The 23,458-nt window shown below is 35.1% G+C and overlaps 1 protein-coding gene across 1 annotated transcript in view; it reads right to left on the bottom strand.

Moving 5' to 3' along the window:
• Window positions 1–23,458, bottom strand: part of CDH12 (cadherin 12) — an 843,825-nt gene that overhangs the window by 471,439 nt on the left and 348,928 nt on the right. The gene's annotated exons all lie outside the window — the stretch shown is intronic.

Genomic DNA, 23,458 nt, shown 5'->3' with positions numbered 1-23,458 from the left:
AATTGCAAATGAAGTAAATGTTTCTCCTAAATAATCAATACAAAATGTCTATTTATTATTGATAAAATTGTTTTAAAAAATGTTCTGAGGTTTCCCTGAGCAATTCAGAACTAAAAATAAGAAAGCATGTAAGGACTCAAACATTTATCCCAAAATTATCGTGGTCAGTATAAACCAATAAAATAAGACCAAAAATAGCAGGAAACCTATGAAAGCAAATGTATCTATATTATATAGACTTTAAAATTAAAAATGGGATCACTTTTTATCATGCAGTAAGTTCTTTTTTAAAATAATAATAATAATAATACAGTGACTCGACTTGAACTTTAAGGAATGTAATAACTGAACCTGAGAATTCAGCAAGGGGAGGGGATAAAAAGCACGAAAGGGTTAAGGGACCAAAGAGCATGGGGACAGTGTCAGATGGAAACACTGTTTCCATGTGAAGGTTCGTTTATTCGGGTATAAACCAGGCCCCTCATCTACCACTTTATTCAATGTGGTCCAGGAAAGCAAGGGAGACAGCAAACGATGTTTGAGGAAACAACCTGGGCATAAATGACTCAGCCTCCTCGGGACTCCCTTCTCTATGAAGTCTGCCTGAACAGAGGCTGTCTCCTCATCTGCTGAGAAGCTTAAAGTTGTATTGGTTTATTTTAGTCTAATATGAAGATTGAAAGCCACATATTACCCTTAAACTCTATCTTCCAATATTTTAACAGCAGTTAATAAATCTGATACTTGATCTTCATCTGTTTGAACTCTGAATCTATCTCTCAACCGCTTTTGCATCCTTACTGACTTTGTGATACACAAGATACTAAAATTCACTCTGTCTCAATTTATTCATTTGTAAAATGAAGATAATATTTTTGAAGATTAAATTACTATAAATAAGAATTTTTAAAACAATTAGCCATATTTGGCACATAGTACTAGTTAAGTGTTGTTAACTTAATATTAACTAGTTCCTTTACTATTTCAATGTGATATCAGGTACCTAGGGTTTATCTTATTCAGGTCTTTGTTGAACAAAGAAAGAAATTTGAAACTTATTAAAAAATACAACAGAAAGCGTAGTGAGTAATCTAGATTATAGGAAAGTAGGAAGAGACAGATATACTAGTTTAGATGTGAAGTCATGCAGATGAGTTTGGACAGCAATTTTACAGAGATAGACCAAGTGTAGCAGAGAGATTGCTTTAGAAGACGTTTCTTATACTGTTTCCACAGTTTACAATTCTTCCACAGCAACTTGTGAACCACTCTCCATCATTAGGGAGAGATTTTCACTGAGGTCAAATTACTCCTAAAATCACCTGCAGGCAGGCTGTTTTCTTCTACACAGCTATTTCCTAGAGGTAGTGGGTTGAACGATGGCCCCCAACATGATATGTCTAATGTAGGGAGGAAGCAAGACAACTAAATGTTAAATCAAGCTATAGTCAGAGCCTGCCATGTGTGGCTGTCAGATGCAGGAAACCTGCTGAACAGAGGAAGATTCCTGCTGGGATCACTAACAAACCATTTACCCACACCCTGAAGGGAAAACAGGAAAACAGAGTCTTTAACTTGTGCCCTACAGAAAATAAACACAATCATTCATTCCCTATGGCTAACACCATGGGGGACTTATGGATCAAAGGCTAGCAGGCCTTTCTTGCTATATACCCATTCCTTTTATGCTACATACCCTTACTTTCACACTGTATGCCCATGCCATCGAAAGAAAATAGGTAAGCAAAGTCTTTAACCAGTAAGTCATAAAAACTAAGAATGATATATAAACTGAATTCCCCAGACACACTCTGGAGTCCCTCTCATTGTCCTTTCTATATGTCTCTCTGTCCCCCTCAGCTTGTTCACTCTTTGTCTCTGAGAGAAGACTACTCTCTGTCTATGGAATGATTCCTTGTCTAATAAACTTTCCTTTTGACTCTTAACTCTGGCGTGTGCTTGAATTCTTTTCTATACACACTCAAGCCCTCTCTCTTGGTGCAGGGCTTGAATCTCCATTCAGGGGGATTCGCCCTGTCCTACATCATCTCCTCCTCCCTGGGACCTGTGAAGATTACTTGATTAGGAAAAAAGGTCTTAGCAGACTTAACAATGTTAAGAAAACTGAGATAAGGAGATTATCCTCATTAGCCTTAAATTCACTGATGAGTGTCTTTATAACAGAAAGGTAGAAGGAAATTTGAAATAGACAGAACAGAAAAGACACAGCAAAGAGGGAAAATACAATATTACCAACAAGGCGGAGACTGGGATAATGTGACCATGAGCCAAAGAAGCCAGAAACGCTGATGGTCAATAGAAATTGGAAGAGACTAAATGCAGAATCTCTACCAGGCTTCTAGAGGGAAGGAGGGCCCTGCTGACATCTTGTTTTAAGAATTCCAGCCTTCAAAACTGAGAAAATATCTTGTTTTAAACCACCAATTTTTGTGGTAGTTTGTTATGGCAGCCACAGGAAACTGACACTCTCTATTAAATTCTTTCACATTTAATCTCATACTGAGCTTTGCCTCTCTGAGGGCCCGGACTAACACAACCAAGATAAAACATTTTGTTATCTGGAGCTGAGGATCAATATTCTTATTTCGGACATATTAAATATGAGATGCTGCTAACACATTTAACGGGAATGTCATGTAGGGAGCTTAATGCATGGATCTAAAGATCAGCAGACACAACCTGGGCACTGACACATCAATGATATTTAAAAATATGAACTGTTTGAAGTATCTTGTTAAAAATGGTGTAAATAAATGAGAAGAGAGAGTTAAGCCTTGCTCTGAAGTACTCCAGCATTTCACACACTATCATAAGAGTAGGAAGGCAGAGGCAGTGAGGGCCTAACTCCCTTTCCACTTTTAAATGGAATTCTTTGTCATTTACGTATAAAACTGACCCCAGTCAATACAATTAAATTAATCAGATTCGAGTTGCTAACAAGCAAAAGGACATTTAATTGGCTTAATGGATATTGTCCAGCAGCAGATGGCAAGGACTCACATTATGGACCTATAAAACAATAGCAAAATATGGTAAAAATTCCTTGTTTTCCCTCATAAGGCTGATCAGGTAGTGGTGAATTTGAATAAAAAAAATTTTAATAAATTGCTATGTGCTGAAAATATTTCTCTAAATTTTATGTTGAAGTACTAATCCCTAGTACTCTGAGGCCTTTATGAAAGCCTCATAAAGGACTTTATATTCATAAACTCTATGAATATAAAGTTTTTACAGAGGTAATTAATTTAAAACAAAGTCATTAGTGTTGTCCCTAATCCAATACGACCAGTGTCCTTATAAAAAGAAATTAGGAAACACACACACACACAGAGATGACTGTAGGAAGACACTGAGATAAGACGACTATCTACCATCTACGAGTGAAGGAGAGAGACCTCAGAAGAAGGTCTCTTCTGCTGACACATTGATCTTGGACTGTAGAATCCAGAATTGTGAGAAAATACAATTCTGTTGTTGAAGCCACCCAAAATGTGGTACCATTTTATGACAACCCTAGCAAACTAATATGGAGATAATTAAAATATATTGTGCATTAACTACTCATGCCACTCGTAGGCAAGTCTCATAAGAAAGAGAATAATATAGCATAGAGATAATCACCGGCGAGAGAGATGACGAGGAAGAATACAGTTACGTTAAGGGAGGCCTTCTCTGAAGTCGCGTACACTTATTAATAGCAGTTCAGTAACATGGCACATTGCTGAGTTGAAGTCAACCACTGATGTGTCTCATAGTGAAGCAGCCTTAAGCACTGGCTCTCAAGCTTCAGCCTTAGCAAGAGAGACTGAGCCTCAGGTCTTTTTCCAGCACTTGCTATTATGAGTTCTTAGCCAAACAGTGGAAACCAGCCCTGAGTAAAATATCTGATTTGGATTGCTGCTTCATGCTAACTCCCCATTTAAAATAATTTCTAGTTATTAAACACAAAATTAGGATATATGGGATTCTAAATGGAACACAAACCATGTGTCTTCAGACTTAAAAATTTCCTGTATTAAGAAGATTGGTGTTTTTTGTAAGGCAATCCTCTCTGGATTCCTTGGCGTTTCCACTGGGGCTAGACGCCCTTAGCAACAGAAATTTGCATGCCATAATAATAGAGAAAGTCTCTTTTCTTTCCTCACAGTGCCATCTGATCTTTGTATTCTAAAGGTGGTAGATATATGGAGTCTTTTTTTCTCCTTTCATCAGAGACATCTGTTTCTTTTCAAAGGATAATAAAGCCTTTCTTATCTCTCCAGGAGACAAAGTTTACATTCTTGGTTATAGAATTTTCCTTCCTCCTCCAAGAAAAGGTCTGTTTACACAGAAAAATCGATAAGCTCTTTCTCTTAACTCCAGAGGGGAGCAGAAGTTGTATTAGCACCTACAGAAGCTTCAAGGTCCATAATTTTGGAATTCCTCTCCTGTAGGGCAGGTCATATTGTACACTCATGATACATTTGGCTTTTATTGCAAGCCCCATGAGGGATTAGGTTATGGGGGAACAGCGACAGCACTAGGCATTCTGTGAGTTAACAAAAAGGTTTTTTTGTTTGTTTTTGTTTCTGTTTTTTTGTTTTTGTTTTTGTCTCTGATTAGTATCTGGTATTTCTGATAATGTCCATGTATCAATAATACCTCTCTATCCATCTTCTAATCTTATTTATCATCTATCTATCTATCTATCTATCTATCATCTATCTATCGATCTATCATCTATTTATTCATCTATCTGTCATTTATCATCTGTCTATCCATATATCCAAATGAGAGTAACATCTTAAACTTATCACAATTTAGGGTTAACAGGTATATATATATATATATATATATATATATATATATATATATTTGAATGGATATAACAAAGAGCACATACATAAGAAGTGGTTTTGTTTGTTTGTTTGTTTTGTTTTGTTTTAGAATGATATTGCAAGAAACAAAAACAAAATAAAGAAATAGGCATATAAAAAATACTGCAAGCCAGGTCTGCAAACCTTCAAAACATTCCTTAGGCCAACAAACCTACATTAATGTAATTGTCATATTAAAGCCATTCAGCTTCTAAAAAAGACACCTGTTTTATTGCCAACTTCACATGTGGACAAAGATTATAATGGATAAAAATAAAGCTTCCAGATAGGGGGATCCAGTGGCCATAGAGGACAATGAAAAGGTAACTCCTGCCAGAGGGCAAATCCGGCCTCTAGCAGATGGTCTAACAGGAATTAACTAGGCTGTCAGTGCAAGGAGCCTTCAGCACCTTCGCAGACTGCCTGCCTCGCGTTCCCCATTCTCCCTTTTCCTGAATGTGGGTTTTGAAATGGATTACGCATTGCCTCAGTACAATCGCATACTGAATGTGTAAGGGACTCATAACTAGAATTTTAATTTACAGGTGGAAAGTAAATTTTTCTCCCTAGAGCAGTACTTGAATAGGAAATGTTAGAACTAACTTCTGTGTTTTATCACCACCATGATAACCAATAAAAGCTATTAAAAATACAATGATCTTTTATTGACCCCACTATAGGATCTCATTGGCCTGACCAAGGAACAAAGGATTTTGTTTTAATCATTTGTATGCCGACTTTCAAACTTATTCTTTCCTAATTAGAGACAGCCTTTTCAATCTCATTAAAATAACTAAGAAGAAATAACATATGCTTTACCCTTTGGAGCAGCTAGACGCCTCTAATTTTCTCCCTTAGCGAAAAATTTCGAATTTTTTTCCACTGATGTCTCCTTACCTGGCAAGTTAAATTCAGTTTGTTGTTGCTATTGTTGTTTTTAAAATTATCAGAGATCATTATTTACAGAGATCACAGTACAATAAAGAGCTATATATGGACCTGACAGAGGGAAGTGTATATCACATTGAGACTTTGGAGATGGAGTTGAATGAAGTACACATTTGGGGCTTTAGGATTTTTTTCCCCCCACTAGGAGAGAAAGTGAATGTATACACTAGAAATATGAGTAGTACATTCATGTAGCTAAGTTTCTAAACCATTAGCTTCTGGTACAAACTTAATACATTAACTTCATTTCTTCAAAATAATTAGACTGTCAGATAATTTGCTAACCACTTACCATTCTTTTAACCTCGGTACTAGGTGTAGCTATGCAAAACAGTTCTGACCAAATGGAATTATTTAGAGGTACATGCAGGTTCCATGTACTTTTGATGAGTGGATGCCACTTTTGTCCCTCCTTTGAACTGCTCCTTCTGGATGACTGGAATGTAAATGAGATGGCTGTGGTGGATCAGCAAACTTTGAAGTGAATTGACCTTGAGAATGGAGGTGATTTAAGAGATATAAGATATAATAAGATAAATGTAATGAATTTTAAATTCCTGCATGAAAGAAATATAATTCTATTTTGTAAACGTATTGTTATCTGTGATCACTGTTATTTCTAGTCTAGTCTAATCATAAGTAAGAGATTTGGCAAACTAAACCATAAATAGACAAACTGTCAAACAACTATTTTCATCTTCTCTTTTTTTTCTGGACATCACTAGAAATTTTCTTCCATGGATGAAACCCATTCAATAGTACAGCCATTTTTTGAAATTAATAATATCTATAATTGCCATCTAAGCTCTAATACTTATTGCTACCCTCCTCAATCACAAAATTTTTCCCTATTCACTAACACTCACAGAACCTACTTTTTATTTCTGTAAGGATCTTTAACTAAGGATCACTAAAACATGGTCATCTATCACTGATGTCTTCTCTGAATTCAGCATTTATGTTTCACAGCATGTGTTTTCTTATATAACACAAGTGAGTTATATTTTATAGTAGTTTCATAATGTTTTTTTGTTATATGTATGACAGCTGTGGTAAAAATACAATAGCAGTAAACTATTGATAACCAATTAATATAGATGCCATTTATTGCATGCCAAGTGCTATAATACCTTATTTAATATTTATACTATCATACAAGTCTATAATAGGTTAAATCCCTAAAAAGTATGTCTAAATCTTATCCCCCAAAATATGTGACAGTGACCTTATTTGGAAAAAGAGTCTTTGCAGATCTAATTAAAGTAACAATCTCAATGTGAGATCATCCCAGGTTAGGAAGGCCCTAACTCCAATGACAGTGTCCTCTTACAAGACAGATTAGAAGACACTTAGAGACACACGCAAGGGAAGACTATGTGGAGACACAGAGACACAGAAAAAGACATGGGAAGATGGAGGCAAGATTAAAGCAATGACTCGACAAGCCAAGGAATGTCACAATGTTCTTGACCACCAAAAGCTAGGGAGAAGCATGAAACAGATTTTACCTCGGAGACTCCAGAAGGAACCAATCCTGCCAATCCAGCCAAAACTCAATTTTCAACTTCTGACATCCAGAACTTAAAGAAATAAATTTCTGTTCTTTTAAGACATCTATTTTGTGCTATTTGTTGTGGCAGCCCTAAGGAACTAATACAGATTTTGTACCCGGGAAGTGGGGTGCTGCTGCAAAAAATACCTAAAATACCTAAAAATGCAGAAATGGTTTTGGTTTTGGAGTAATAAATAGAGGTCAGAGGACTCTGAGGACACATAACAACATCAAAGAAAAAATGCGAAGATTGTGAAGGGATGTTTGGTTGAAAAATGGATGTGAAATACTATTCTGGTGAGGGCTCAGAAGGAAGTGAAAAGCACTTCCTTCTGAGAAAGCTTCTATCATCTTAGAGAACACAAACTGTCATTAACAGATGGTGGTAGAGATAAAACTATTAAAGATGCTTTTGGTGAGTCACAAAATGAAACGAAAGACACGTTATTGTAAATTGGAGGGAAGGTAATCTTTGCGAAGTGTCAGAAAACAGCTGAATTATTTTCTCCCATTGGATGTTGTACTACTGAATATGTGATGAGCCGGGATATCTATCTGTGAGAGCTCCAAGGAAGGTGATGAAGTTACAGCCTGGTTTCCCACTGCTTGTAGTAAAATGTGAGAAGACAGAGATAACTGAGGAAGGAACTATTAAGCAAGAAGGAACCAGCACTAGACATGGGAGATTCTTAGCCTATCCAGGATACTAAAAATTAGGAAATTGTTGTTTTAAGTTATGCTCTGGAGATAGGGTAAAGGGTATGTGTTTCATGCATCCTGTCAACCTTCTTAGTAGAATACAGAAATAGAAACAGGGTTATTTGGGAAGGATTTTTTCACAGCCCTCTTTCTAATAGTGTGAATTCCCTCAACATACACAGAAGATCCACATTTTTTAAGAATGATATAGCAGCAGAAACACCATCAACTTAGGCTGAAAGGAAAATAGGATAGAGTGGAAGAAGGCTGTCGGTCTTCTGGAATTCTAGAGGAAGAAAATAGGCTGAGAGAGTTACTCAGCTGAAACAATGTGCTAACCTTCAAATAAAGGAGAAATGACTACAAGCGTAAAGAGAGCAATGGATCTGGTCCACCGCCAAGGCTACAGAGGCATGGAACAGATTGTCTCTTAGTGCCTCCAGAAAGAACCAGTCTTGCTAACACCTACATTTCAGACATATGGCCTTTAGAACTACAAGTAAATGTTTTTATGAAACCCAGTTTATGGTAAATTGTTATGGCAATGGTAGGAAGATGATATATAGTGTATGCACTTTAAATGAGGGCACATGAAGCTGTGAGGATTTTAAGTAACAATATCATGGTCACACAACTATTAGGTAATAAAGAAAGATTTTGCACCCAAGGAGTCTACTCTGGAAAAGTAATTATTCAATGTAATCCCTGAGAGACACTTTACTTTCTTGAGCAGTTCAACATGTAATGATGGACTCAATAGATAATCAAGGGCTTCATTCAGTCTGTAGTCATTCCAGTATGCTCGAGATACAGTTTTCTTTTAGGCAATTGCAATCCCCACAGGAGCTCTAAGATGCATGTGACCAAGGTACGAAACATGGTATCTAGAATCAGAACCAAGATATTGGAAATGAAAGACTGCAGAGCAACCTCAACCATAAATGGCACTACGTTAAGAGAAATAACGTGCATACAGCCATGAAAAGACCAAGAGGCAGCATGGTAATTTCTCATTTACACCAATAACTTAGTACAGTCCATGCATTTGCCAATTATGGCAGCATCACTAGATTTTCATTGCTAGTATAAAATTAGTAGAGAAACTAGGAAATGTGTTACAATGGTAAGATATTATGTTAGGACTTAAGTACTCGCCACAGTTCTTATTCTTACCGAGTCAGTAATTAGAGGGGTACCCTAGGGGTATCAGTTACCTCACTCAGCCTCTGATTTTTAAAAATGATCATTAAATGATAATTATGGTATAATTAAATATAATACAGCAAGATGTAATATTCAACTACATTAGGTTATTCTATAATGCTTATTTAGTAATAATACCTACCTGATATGTTGTTTTGAAATCCTTTTGGTAGGAAAATGTCAAGATTTGAAGAAAGAAAGAGTAATTGGAGTACTTTCTAAGGACAATAATCATAAAATCAATTTTTATCATACGTATTTACATGTAATATCCAATATTCTATACTAGCAAATACTAGGAAGTTGTACATTATTAGCATTAGAAATTATATATTTATTTACAATTTTATATATTTTATATAGATATTTAAATGATATATTCATGTATTATTTTATAAGACATATACAAATATATGTTCGTAAACATATGCATAAATTACATATGTGTGTATATATGTTTGTGTGTACATATATACAATTTTAAAAATTGAATGGCTTAAGAGGTCTGGCTATCTAAATTCCTCATATTGAACTGAGGAAATTCAAATTGGTGACATACAGAAGCTCACTTATCTAGATTAGGGTAGAATTTGTACTAGAATAAACAATAATTGATTCACTTTTCACTTCTTTCTATATACTCTATACTATCTATATCTTTTATAAAGTACAAGCTACAATATTCATTTCAGTGATATAAAGAATATAAACTTGGCTTTATATATCCAAGTTTATTTTATGCTTCTAATCAAGTAGCTGCCTTTTTTCCTCTTTTTGTTTGTTTGTTTTATTAGCTAAAATACATAGAAGCAGTATCAGAGGATTTTAATGTGTAGAAAAAATGTTCTTATATACTTGCCTAAATTATGTATTTGATTAAAACTGTGATAACAGCCATGCCTTTCTAACCAGTAAAATGACTCTAATGCATCAAAGTAATGACTAGACCTTTAACATGATATATTGTACAGTACAATACCTGTAGAAATGAGCAAGAAAAGAATAATTACAAACTAAGTATGTGTTTGAGGAAATGACTTTGCAATTAGAGGCGTGCCAATATTTCTGTTTGCCCTGTACATTCTTAATAACCAGCATGGTGTTTAAACAATTATAACACATTACAAACTATTAAATGTGAAAATAAGTGTTAATCTGTGAAGAATATTTTAAAGTTAAATACCTGTATCACTTTATATTTGTGTCAAAAAACATATAAAAATAGCTTTGCTTACAAGCTAGTAGCAATTTATTTTTGAAGGCTGCTTTATTTATCTTACTAGCTTCATTGTTTTCACTTCCTTGGTAACTTGAGTCTGTAGAACCGGAAATCAATATTGAAAAAATATATATTTAAAAATACTTTCAAAAATAAGTAAGACTCTCTAGAATTTTTACAATATTAATTCAGATGTCTGAAAATATTTTGTTGGCCCATCTTTCTGAAACTCAAAAGCTATAGAGTACAAACCAGAAACAATGGGCTTGTCTCCAACCAAAATTCCATCAGGCCGATGATAGAAACTCAATTAAAAAAAAAAAAAAAGCTCAGATTCTAATCAGTGTTGCCTAAGATAAAGAAAATGGTTGGAAATTTTTTAAATGTTCTTAAAAATAAATTTAGTTACAATCAGTCAGCATGATTTAATAATGACTGAAGGGCGTCAACTCCAATCAACAGACTGATTTAATGAATCATAAGTCCTCAAAAGAAGAGCAAAGCCATCACTGTAATAACAGTTCTTTATATTTACAGTATAGTTGCAGATTACAAAATGCTATCATAAACATAATCTCTTTACTTTAATTTTAATCTTCACAATAGCCCTATTAGGTTAGAAAGTCGAGGCTCCATTTTCCTATTACTTAGATGAGAAAATAAATCTTTAGGAAGTAAAGTTGTCCAATTAATATTTAGCTGAATAGCAGGGTAAGTGAGAGTCATCATGTAACACTAGTTCTCAGTTCTTTCATCTTCCCTCTACCTTGATTTATAGTCAATGACATAAAAATGCCACTTATATGATATTAAAAGTAAAATGATTAATTGTAATTTTCTGAGCTACCAGTTACAGGGACTGTTTATGAAAGGTTTTATAATGTTTGCAATTTTTGAACCTGGGAATATTTTTAAAGCTGATTCCCAAAAATATATTATTCTTTCCACTAAATGGTAATAAATTTTTATTAAAAGTCAAATTATATGCAAAACAATGATCCAATAAGCATATTTGGAAGATATTCAAACTAAAATCTTCAAGATTCTAGAGACTGATAGGTATGTGATAATACAGCAAAACATCATACCTGTTTATTGTGTTGATTATTCAACAAAAAGCCTTTAGAAAAGTACATTTAAAAGAAGCACTATGCAATAGAGTTGAAAGACCCTCTACCTATAGTAAATTTTTAACAAGCATATGAGCATAGGCCTTCAAAAATAAAGAGCAGCATACTCACATAAACTCATTCTGGGAAGGAAAGCAGCAAATATGGAAGAATACAAGCAGTTTAAATGCTATCCTTTTATTCATACCTGGATATGGTCATTTACTAAAACTTAAATAAAAAAGAAAAATGGAAACTTTGGCTTCCATCTTGTTTCTGTTTAGAGTCTGCCACTCGGAGGAGAAAAATCCTGACTCTCTCAATAGACCTTTATTTACATCAATGCACACCTTATATTCAACAGCCTACTGATATATCTCTTTGAATGAGCCACTGACATCTAAAATTCAAAAATTACACTGTGAATTATCCCTTCTATCTCTCCATAGTGTCTCCTCTCAGGATTACATGTTTTAGAGAGAGGCACCGTTATAATTCATCCTGTTTCCTAAACTACACCATGTGGCCCCCTTGATTTTTCCTTCTCCCTTATTAGTCATAGTCAAGGAATCACCACATCCTATCTTCAATGCTCTTAATACTTTAGAATCCATCTAACTATCATTATCTCTTTAAAACTGTTATCATACCCTCTTTGAATTACTAACATATCCCCAACTCTAAGCTTTCTATTCCTCTCTAATTATTACTACACTCTATTATAAGAATGCCTTTTCTGAATCCCAAATCTGATTTTAACACGACCTAAATAAAAACCCTTTTTATCTTTCCTCGTGAACTTCTACCCGAGACTGATATATTTCATGAATCTATTTTTATCTCTATTTATAAAAGTTGTAATTAAACAAGCTCATTCTTAATGGTTAGAAATGACAGGTACCTAGAGTTTCAGAGACAACTTATTTTGGGGTGGGGGTTGTTACTGTAATCAAGAACTCCGATATTATGGTGAAGGCTAATCTAACACAGAAGGACCCCAAATAAATGTCTTCTTTCCCTGTGCTAACTTTTCAAAATAGTTGATCCCAATGTAGGTCAACTATCCAAAGTGCAAGTAAGTCTCTAGCTGACAAACACATTTTCAAGACATTCTTCAAAATATCTTCCAACTGAAGGGAACCAAAATTTTGCTTTCCTAAAGCTGCTTTTTTGGGATACTGATTTTAAAGTGTTTTTTGAGAAACAAGCCAGTGGGGAACCTCTGCCCTTCCCCACTTTTCTTCTCAAGAGATTTAGACAGGGAAACCTGCTTCATAAAGGAAATCTTATCATGTTGCCTTAGACTAATTTGAATTAAGAATAGTAAATAAGATCAGGCAGGCTTCTGTTGGCCAGATTCCCTGTTTGACATTATTTCTGAGTTGTCCAGCAAGAACATCCCTGCTATGTGTGTTCTGCTCTTCCTTAAGTACCTATAAATCACCCATTCTCATTTCTAAAATCTAACACCCCTTCCTCTCCTTTCTCCTTTGTTCATAATGTCTTATATACCCAATGTTGCCTCACTGTCTTTGGAATTTTTATGCTACTGTGACTTCCCCATGCACATGTATTAAATTGTGATTTTCTCCTTAATCTGTCTCTGTTTATTTGATTATTAGCCCAGACAGAAGAATTTAGAAGATGAGAGGAAAGTATTACATTTTTTAGTGCCCACACCTTATAACCTGTAAGAATAGAAGCAATTGGAATCTTTAATTAATTACCAATGAGCATTATACGATTCAAATTTGATTTTATTTGTATATTATTTATACACAAATACTATACATTGCATATGATATTTATGGGTTATTTATAATTCTGTTATCTACATATAGTATGTATAATTAGAGAACAGTGTGCAATCATTTGTGTGTTTGAAAGTACTGCAGACCACATTATTAAATTAGATCCAATGCCAGTTAATTAAAATACCTAGTAGAGGCAGATTCTTTCACATTATGAAGAGGACCTAAAATGATGATCAATTCCACTGGTAAAATGATTCTTCTATCTTCACTTTATTTTTCCTACAAAATGGCATAAGGTCTTTCTTATTTCCACTAAATAACATAAATAGTGAAGTTTTTTCAGTAATAGTTGTTACCTGAATATCTATTATAAAGATTCCACAATATACCATACTAACTTACCTATTACCAATAGTATTAAAGCATATACTGTAGGCTAGGATTTTATATTAACATCCTAATGAAAAGTTCCAGAAAACTACCTGCACATGCAATACCCAAAATACATCTCTAGAGATTCTCTACAACTATTTCAAGGTATCTTTTGTGCAAGAAAAAAATAAGAAAGTAAAGTCTCTCATGTAAGTTCTCAAAGAATAAGAGAGCATAGTCTTGGATCTCGTTCTCTGTATTAAAACTTACCTAGCAGCCAAGCCACTTTGACGCTTAGGAAATTGTACTTTTTTTCTTCCTCTTAGAAAAATCTCTTATATGTGCTTTCATCTGTACTTTTTACTCTGTTTCTTTGAGTTACACAATTGTAACACAGAATGGTCTTAGACTCTGGATGCATATACAAAGAATGTCTATATATTAACAATAAATAAACAAAAAACCCAAACAAAACAAAAAACAGGAATATATCCCATTTGTTATTCATTTATGTTTCTTTTCTTATTTCCCAAAGAAAATCTGATTGAAAAGTAATCCATATTTCAAAGTTAAAGATGATATTTATTGTTTAGTTTGGAATACCATATTGTATTGATTTGAAAAAAATGTTGTATTGATTTGAAAAAAATAAAGCATAATATGAGAGGCATATATCTTTTCTCTCCCTTGTAAAAAGACAAATCCATGTTAATAGTCAAAGGTGAATCTTTTCTGCTTTAAACTTGGTTTGGATTTCTTTTTTTCTATGTCGTAATTGGAGACTAATTTATTTCTTCTACTCAATGTTTCTGATATAAAATTAATAGAAGTTCAACAATATGATGAACCATTGAAATAGAGTCAACAGACTTTTGGAAGAAAAGGTAGACCAAATGCTTCATACCAGTTCTGTGTCTTTGGTAGTGATCACCCAGCCCACAGTGTTAATAAAAGTTTTAATGCTGAAATGTGATAGTTTTAGGGAGTGATGTCTGTGTCATTTATTGTTATTTTTCACAGTTGAAATTTAAATACTTAGATTTTATCATAGCAACTATGATAAAATTGTAGACTCTGATAATTATTTTATGAATACAATGATAATACAAATTATTGTTGATATTAAGATTTTGCTCATTAGTTGGACTAAATTTGGATTAAGAATAGTAAAAATGATAGGACATAAACAAATGTATATCATTCCAATGAAGACAATAATGCTAGATTTAAAGACAATGATTATTTTTTTTAAAAGTGTTTGGGATAAAGAAGAAAAGGTATATGTTAAATTCGATGCAACCAAATTCTAAGAGAGGAGAGAGAACACCTGCCCAAAAGAAAGATGGGGGAAGAAGTAGCTTAACAGATGCTAGACTTTGAATATTTTACCCCAACCTGCCTTTCCAGTTGGCCAAGGTTATGAGAAAATGGAATAGATATGAGAAATAGTTAGAAAGAAATGTGAGTCTGGCATACAGGAAAGATGGCATCTAAAGAGCAAAGAACATCATCTTGAGAATAAAGGCACTCTGAATGCTGATACCTCTGATTGTAAAGAAGTATCTGGAAATAAATTGATCAGAAAAGTAATAATAGAAAAGAAGATATCAAAGGAAAAAATAAAATATTTAATTTCATGTATAAAATCTATTTAAAATAATTTTAAAATATATGAAATATGTTTTATAGTATAAATGTTTCTCAATTAAGGATTCATTCTAACAATTGACAACCTATATTCCAGTCACTATATATTACTGCTAATTATCAGATGATATCAAGGAATTATCATCTTCACTTATAGATGATAAGCTTGGGTTTACTTAAGTCACTTGCTCAAATCATGTAAAGGGTAAACAGTAAGAGACAGACTTCACATTTTCATCTTTCTGATAGCCTAGGAGATCTGGAGACTACCTTGGTAAACTTCACTACATAATTTTAAACCATAAGCCTTCCTAAGGGTATTTTGGTCAGCACAAGTCAAACAAAAGATTAGTCTATGTCACGACATTTAAAAAATATTTCCCCCAGAAGACAATTTAAAACATATACAAGTTATAGTGTTTGAATCAGTGCAACTCATTCTATTGTATTATTGGAAGAGTGTGCTTATTTTTAAGCTCACATATTTTTGACCCAACATTTCTGTTGCTATATTTTATAAATCTCGAGAAGACAGCTTAAATTTATGTTACTTTTTAATACAATAGCCCTGGTTTTTATATAGCTTTCTGGGAAAATAATGACTTTAGAGGATAGGCTTATGTGAATTTTCATAAAGTCTTCAGGGGAACACCAGATCAATCTATCTGTTGAGGTGACAACTAGGTTAGATTAATAGGATAATGATTTTATCCCATATTCCAACATTTTCTCAGTTGTAACATTTTGATTTTTTTCTCTATAGGCATCTAACTTATTTAGTTGACAAGTGATAATAGTCAGGCAGGTTAATGTGCTATGTGTTTTTAAAGCATAATTGTTTTTAATTCAAAATGTCTTCTTCCAACCCTCACAATCAACACTGTAAAACGTCCATTGTCTTTCCAAGTAAATACTGTTATTCCCCAATCAGTGTTTTCTAAAGTTTACTGTGCAAAAAATCTACTAGTGCTCACCATTCTAATCGCCATAGGAATAAAAACATATTGCTGTGTTTAAAGTGAAATATTGATTATCATATTCATATAATATTCCTATAAAAGCATGTACATAACTCAGTTTGGGTCCATATGGTATAGCCAATTGAATTAGAATTCAAAGTTTTATTACTATTTTGAAATGTGTACATGTCTTAGGTTTCAATTATAGGACTACCGATAGTTAATCATTAGAGTGAACCATTACTTTTAGTATATAATATCAAAACAATTTTGAGTTATATTTTACAAATATATATGTGTTTAACAAAATAATACTGATTAAAAATTGATGTTGATTTTCTATCTTCATAGAAAATCATTCTGAATAAGATTATAGGATATAAAATTGATTTGGTGAATAAAAAAGCTACCTCAAAAATATAAGCTAAAAACTACTTTTTCTTTTAAAAAGTAGCCATTTAATTGTGGCTTGCATTTATAAATATTTTTACTATTTGTAGGTTTTCCACTTTTATATAATCTTAACAACAATCATTTAAGGAAGTTTGTGTGCATTATCATATTCAGTATTGAGAAGAAAAATGTGGCATAGTAAACAAGGAAAAAGTGACATTATAAAAAGATGCCTAATGCTAAGGATGACAAATCCATGCCTACCCCTTGGCTCAGAATACTGGCTCTATATAAACAATCACCCTTATTTTAATCCCTTCCATCTTTTAGAAAATGATGGATATCCCTTTGTGCCCAAGGTTACATTTTCCACCTGTTTTACACTCTTATTTGTTCTTTCCTTCTGTAGGATTTTGCACCATCTATAACCTGCAATCTATTATATTTTAAATATTTCTCTCTTTCTAGCTGTGTTTATCAAAATATTAAAGGCCAACAGACATATAAAGAGATGCTCAATTTCACCAGCTATTAGGGAAATACATATCAAAACCACAATGAGATACCACCTAACATCTGTTAGAAGAGCTATGATCAACCAGACAAGTAATAACAAGTATTGGAGAGGTTGTGGGGAAAAAGGAACTCTCAGACACTGCTGATGGGAATGTAAATTGGTACAACCACTATAGAAAACAGTATGGAGTTTCCTCAAAAAATTAAGAATAGAATTACCATATGAACCACCAATCCCTCTTCTGGGTATCCCTTTCAACATTGAAAACATTTATATGTAAAGATATATGCACTCCGATGTTCATTGAAGCATTATTCACAGTGGCGAGGACATGGAAACAACCAAAGTGTCCTTTGATAGATGACTGGATAAAGAAGATGTGGTACATATATACAATGGAATATTACTCAGCAATAAGAAGAAATGAAATACTGCCATTTGCGACAACATGAATGGATCTTGAGGTTATCATGTTAAACGAAATAAGTCTGATGGAAAGGGTTGAGAACCATGTGCTTTCATTCAAATGTGGGATATAAAACTGAAAGCAACAAACAAACAAGACAAACAAACAAAAACTCATAGACGCAGATAACAGTTTAGTGTTTACCAGAGGAAAAAATGGTAGATAAGGGTAAATGGGGTCAAATACATGGTGACAGAAGTTAATTTGACTTTGGGTGGTAAACACACAATGTAATATACAGATGATGCATTACAGAGTTGTACACTTGAAACCTATATAGTTTTATTAACCAATGTCACCCAATAAATGTAATCTAAAAAACATTATAAAAATAAATAAAATGCTTAATATTTCTCTACCATCGATATAATTTTTCAAGTCTACATCCCTATAAATATAATTCTAGCTCTTATCTTACATTTCTAGAAGAATTGCTAAAAAGACAAGTACTTTATTGCTCTTGACATTTTTCAATATCTCATTCAATATATTATCTGCTTAAATCTTATTCTTGTCTAGTTAGTAGTTACACATTGAGAAAACATTTGAGACTAGAGATATATAATTGAGAAACATCAGAATTTAAATAATTTTGGTGCTATATGAGGCCAAAATGTCTTCCAGGGATTATGTATGACATGAAAAGTCCTGGGGAGAAAGTGTGGAAGTTGAAATGCAATAGTGATTAAAAAGAATAAAGGCAGAGAACTAACACACGGCTAGAAAATTTACAAGAAAACTTAGACAGCATACTAGAAAGAACACTGAGAAATCAAGAGTTACAAAGGAAAGATTGGCCAAAGGTCTAAAATGCCACACAAAGGGGAAGGAAGGTTGTCCATACCTACATGAAGGTCATAGTGAACTTGTTGATGGAGGACTCAGTGGAAGGGCAGGGGTGGAAATGAGATTATACTGCTATGAAAGATGAATAAATAGGTAATGAGGATGCAGACACGATATTTCCATATGTCTAGTTCAAGGAATCTGGCTGTGATGAAAAGTTATAGAATAAAGGTTATGGGGATTAGGGAATATGGCATACTAGGTAAAAGCAGGATTTGCCTCGTCTCAGGCTGGCATTAAAATTACAACTGAAATATAAAATAATCGATGTGGAGCAGCACCTGAAGTCCAGCTGATCATAACACTTATATCTGAAAATATAAAGGAGCCACATCGAAGCCGGTAGGAAGGGCAAAGTCAAGAATCTGGCTAGACCTGCAGCCATGGGTGGTGGAGGATCGCCGGGAGGGAGAGGAGGCTGCAGAGGAACTTCTGAAGGAGAGGGGGGTCCTGGCCTCATTCAGGGGCTCCCCCGACCAAGAAAGAGGTGTTTCCAATAACTCTGACTGTAAAAACCAGAGGGGCTTTTGTTGCTGGGTGGTTGCCACATCCTATACCTTTTCAGGGCCAAACACTGCCAGCCAGTGGCCAATGCTGTGAGGGCACATTTCGGAAATAGTTTCAGGCAGATCATTGCTGCCAACATGAATTTGGTCAGATATCAGGGATCTGTGGGCGAGTCCCAGACAGCAGCTGGTCTTGTTGTGATCTGTGACTTTTGTAAGAATATGCAAATAGTTACCGAAGTTGCAGCAAGACTGAGGATGTATTGATCTCACTGTCATAGTCTTTCCAAGAACTCATCCCACTCCACCCACAAATTGTTCCACGTGGCCCATTGATGGTGAACTGCCACAGTCCTGTCCCTCCCTTCCTCTGATCTCCCAATCTATACAGGCAACAAGCTTTGGCTGGCACAGGGTGGGCACTGCATGGAAATCAGTGGCAGGCAGACCTCTGCTGCCTGCAAGAGCTGCAGTATCTCATAAGGGGGATCGCAGGGGGTATGTGGGACTGTCTCATACAGCAGCTCTTCTCACTGTGATCTGCGACTACAGTGGGAATTCCCAGACACCAAAGTTGCAGCAAAACTGAGACTACATTGGCCGATGGCCCTTGTCTCCGCTTCACTCAAGCCACAAGTGCCTGCAGCCCATTGATAGGCAGTCTTCCCCGGCCTGCTTTTCCCTGGGGTTGCACATTCTGCTCAGGCAACAGATTTCAGCCAGCAAAGTGAGCAAAGTTCAGGAAATAAAGGGACGGGAAGATCACTGCTGCCAGCACGAGATACAGTATTGTTTGGGCAGATCTTAGGGGTTTTGTGGGCCCATCACAGATGTCATTAGGTCGTACAGTGATAGCTGACTTTGGTGGGAGCCCACAGTCCCAGAGCTGGAAGCAAATCTGTGTAGGCTTCATGGCCCCATGCCTCAACTGAGTCACTGAGACAACACCCTACCTAATCTACAAATTACCTGTGACAAGCCTGCTCCCAGGCAACCCGGTCTCATCCTGTGCTTTCCTTGGGTCACAAATTCAACATCAAACAACAGCACTCAGTTCATGTGGCCCATGAAAAGCCCGTTCATGTGGGAGAGGCATTCAGTGCTGGGCCACAAACTCAGGCCCACAAGCTTCAGTAATTCTTAAACAGAGCTTGGGTGTTTGCAGGCCCAAGGTCGGCAGCAGCAGCTGTCCTTGCTACGATTCAAAACTTTTACAGGGAGCCACAGAGACAGCGCTGGCATGTGAACTGACACTGCAGTGGCTGGAGGAAATTTAGATACAGGAGACTCTTAGGGTCCCTCACCACCCAACACGCACATGACCCAGAGGATCTTCCATTTTCAGAGACTTACATGCTACTGATAGGCAGTGTCATGCCTTGAGGAGCACTGGTCCCTCTGCTAAACTGCCCTAGGTCAGCGAGGGGGGATAATCAGACTGCTGCCTATAGCATAGTCTCTTCCACCTACCCATAGATCCAGCATAGAAAACAACCATCTGTGGATCACTCTGTAGCTACCACAAAACCGGCCCACCCAGAGGCTGGCATTAGACCACAATGGAGCAACTCCTGACTAGTCCCATAAGCGGTACACTCAAAGGGTGGTTGCAAAAAGTACACAAGCCCGCTAGAGCAAATCACACGTAGCAGGGTCAGCCCCCACACAGCAACTCGTACCCTGTGGGTGCAGCCAATTCCCACAATTAGTCAGCCTGAGCGTTAATCTCATGCATTGATGTACTAACAACAATAAAGGCTTGGCGACAACATAAGATCACACACAACCTACACAAAGATCACGTCCAGAGCCCCTAGCACAGGGGATCAGAAAGAGTGTACCACTGGGCCACACAGAACATCTTCCACATAAGGCCATCTGGCCAAAAAATATTCCTAACACATAGAAACAAACACAGAGAGGTTAATAAAATGAGAAGAGAAAGAAACATGCCACAAATGAAATGGCAGGAGAAAACTTCAGAAAATATGCTAAATGAAATGAAAGCAAGCAACCTACCAGAGACAGAGTTTAAAATAATAATTATAAGGATGCTCAATGAACCAAGGGGAGAATGGATGACACAATGAGAATCTCAACAGAGAGATAGTAAGCATAAAAAAACGACATAGAAGTCAAAAAAAGGAACAAGACAGAAATGAATACAATAACTGAAATGAAGAATACACTAGAAGAATTCAACAGTAGATTGGACAAAGCAGAAGACTGAATCAGCGAATTAGAAGAAAGGTAGCAGAAGACATCCAATAAGAACAATAAAAAGAAAAAAAAAAACATTAAATGAGGATAGTTTAAGAGACCTCTAGGTCAACATGAAGTGTAAAAATATTCTCATCATAAGAGTATCCGAAGGAGAAGAGAGAAAGGGATTAAGAATGTATTTGAAGAAATAATGACAGGAAACTTCCCAAATCTAGCAAAAGAATTAGATATACGAGTTCAGGAATCACAATGAGTACCAAACAAGAGAAATTCAAACAGATTGACACCAAGACACATCATAATTAAAATGCGAAAGGTCAAAGACAAAGAGAGAATCTTAAAAACAGCAAGAGAAAGGCAGCTAGTTACTTACAAGAGTACCCTCATAAGAATGTCAGCTGATTTTTCAATGGAAACTTTGTAGGCCAGAAGAGAATGGCAAGAAATATTCAAAGTTATGAAAAACAAGAATCTACAAACCACGAACACTCTACCCAGCAAGGCTCTCGACTAAAATGGAAGGTGAGATAGAGAGCTTCCCAGACAGAGAAAAGCTTAAGGAATTCATCACCCACAAGACAGTATTACAAGATACATTAAAGGGACTTCTGTAAAAAATAAGAGGTAAAAAAGAAAAAAGAAAAAACAAATGAGAATAATAAAACGGCAGTAACTATGTACCTATCAGTAATCACTTTAAATGTAAATGGATTAAATGCTCCAATCAAAGACATAGAGTAGCCAAATGGATAAGAAAACAAGACCCATGCACACGCTCTCTATAAGAGAACCACTCCAGATCAAATGACACTCATAGATTGAAAGTAAAGGGATTGAAAAAAGATATTTCACAAAAATAGAAATGAAAAAAAAAAGTACACATAGTGATACTTACATCAGATAAAATAGACTTTAAAACAAAGGCTATAATATGAGACAAAGAAGGGTATTACATAATGATAAAGGGATTAATAAAGCAAGAGGACATAACTCTAGTAAACATATATGCACCCAACATAGGAGCACCTACAGACATAAAGCAATACATAAAGCAAAAGACATAAAAGGAGAGATCAACAATAATACACTTGTAGTAGGAGACTTTAACACCCCATTGACACAAATGACAGATTTTCCAGGGAAAGAATCAACAAGGAAACAATGAGCCTAAAAGACACACTAGATCAGATGGACTAAATAGACCTTTTCAGAGCATTTTACCCCAAGGCAACAAAATATACATGCTTCTCAAGTGCACATGGAACATTTTCCAGGTAAGACTACATATTAGGACTCAACATAAGTCTCAATAAATTTAAGAAGTTTGAAATCATACCGACCATCTTCTCTGATCATTACCGTATGAAACTAGAAATCAACTACAAGACAAAAACTGGAAAATACACAAACACATGGAAGCTAAATAATATGCTACTAAACAGTTAATGGGTTACCAATGAGATCAAGGAAGATATCAAAAGTTAGCTAGAAACAAATGAAAATGAAAACACAATGACTCAAAATCTATGGGACACAGCAAAAGTAGTCCTAAGAGGTAAATTCATAGCAATACAGGCCTACCTCGAGAAACAAGGAAAGAGCTCAAATAAACAAGCTAGCCTTACACTTAAAAGAACTAGAAAAAGAGTAACAAACAAAGCCTAAAGTGAATAGGAGAAAGTAAATAATAAAGATCAGAGTGGGAATAAATGAAATAGAGTCTAGAAAAATAATTAAAAAGATTAATGAAACCAAGAGCTGGTTCTCTGAAAAGATAAACAAATCCTTAACCAGACTCATTAAGGAAAAAAGAGGGAAGGACTCAAATATATAAAATCAGAAATGAAAGATGAGAAATACCTATGGACTCCACAGAAAGACAAAGGATTATAAGAAAATACTATGAGTAATTATATACCAACAAATTGGACAGTCTGGAAGAAATGGATACATTCTTAAAAACATACAATCTCCCAAGACTGAGTCAAGAAGAAACAGAAAATCTGATTATCACTAATGAAATTGAATCAGTGATAAAAACTCCCAAAAGACAAAAATCCTTGACCCTATGGCTTCATAGGTGAGTTTTACTAAACATTCGAAAACAGAAGTAATACCTATTCTTTTCAAACTATTCCAAAAAATTCAAGAAGAGGGAAGGCTCCCTC

This window comes from Pteropus medius, unplaced genomic scaffold (genome assembly GCF_902729225.1).
Source record: "Pteropus medius unplaced genomic scaffold, Ma_sr-lr_union100, whole genome shotgun sequence".
Classification (NCBI taxonomy): domain Eukaryota; kingdom Metazoa; phylum Chordata; class Mammalia; order Chiroptera; family Pteropodidae; genus Pteropus; species Pteropus medius.
Note: the sequence above shows the minus strand (reverse complement) of the source record. Positions and strands in the feature narration are given on the sequence as shown.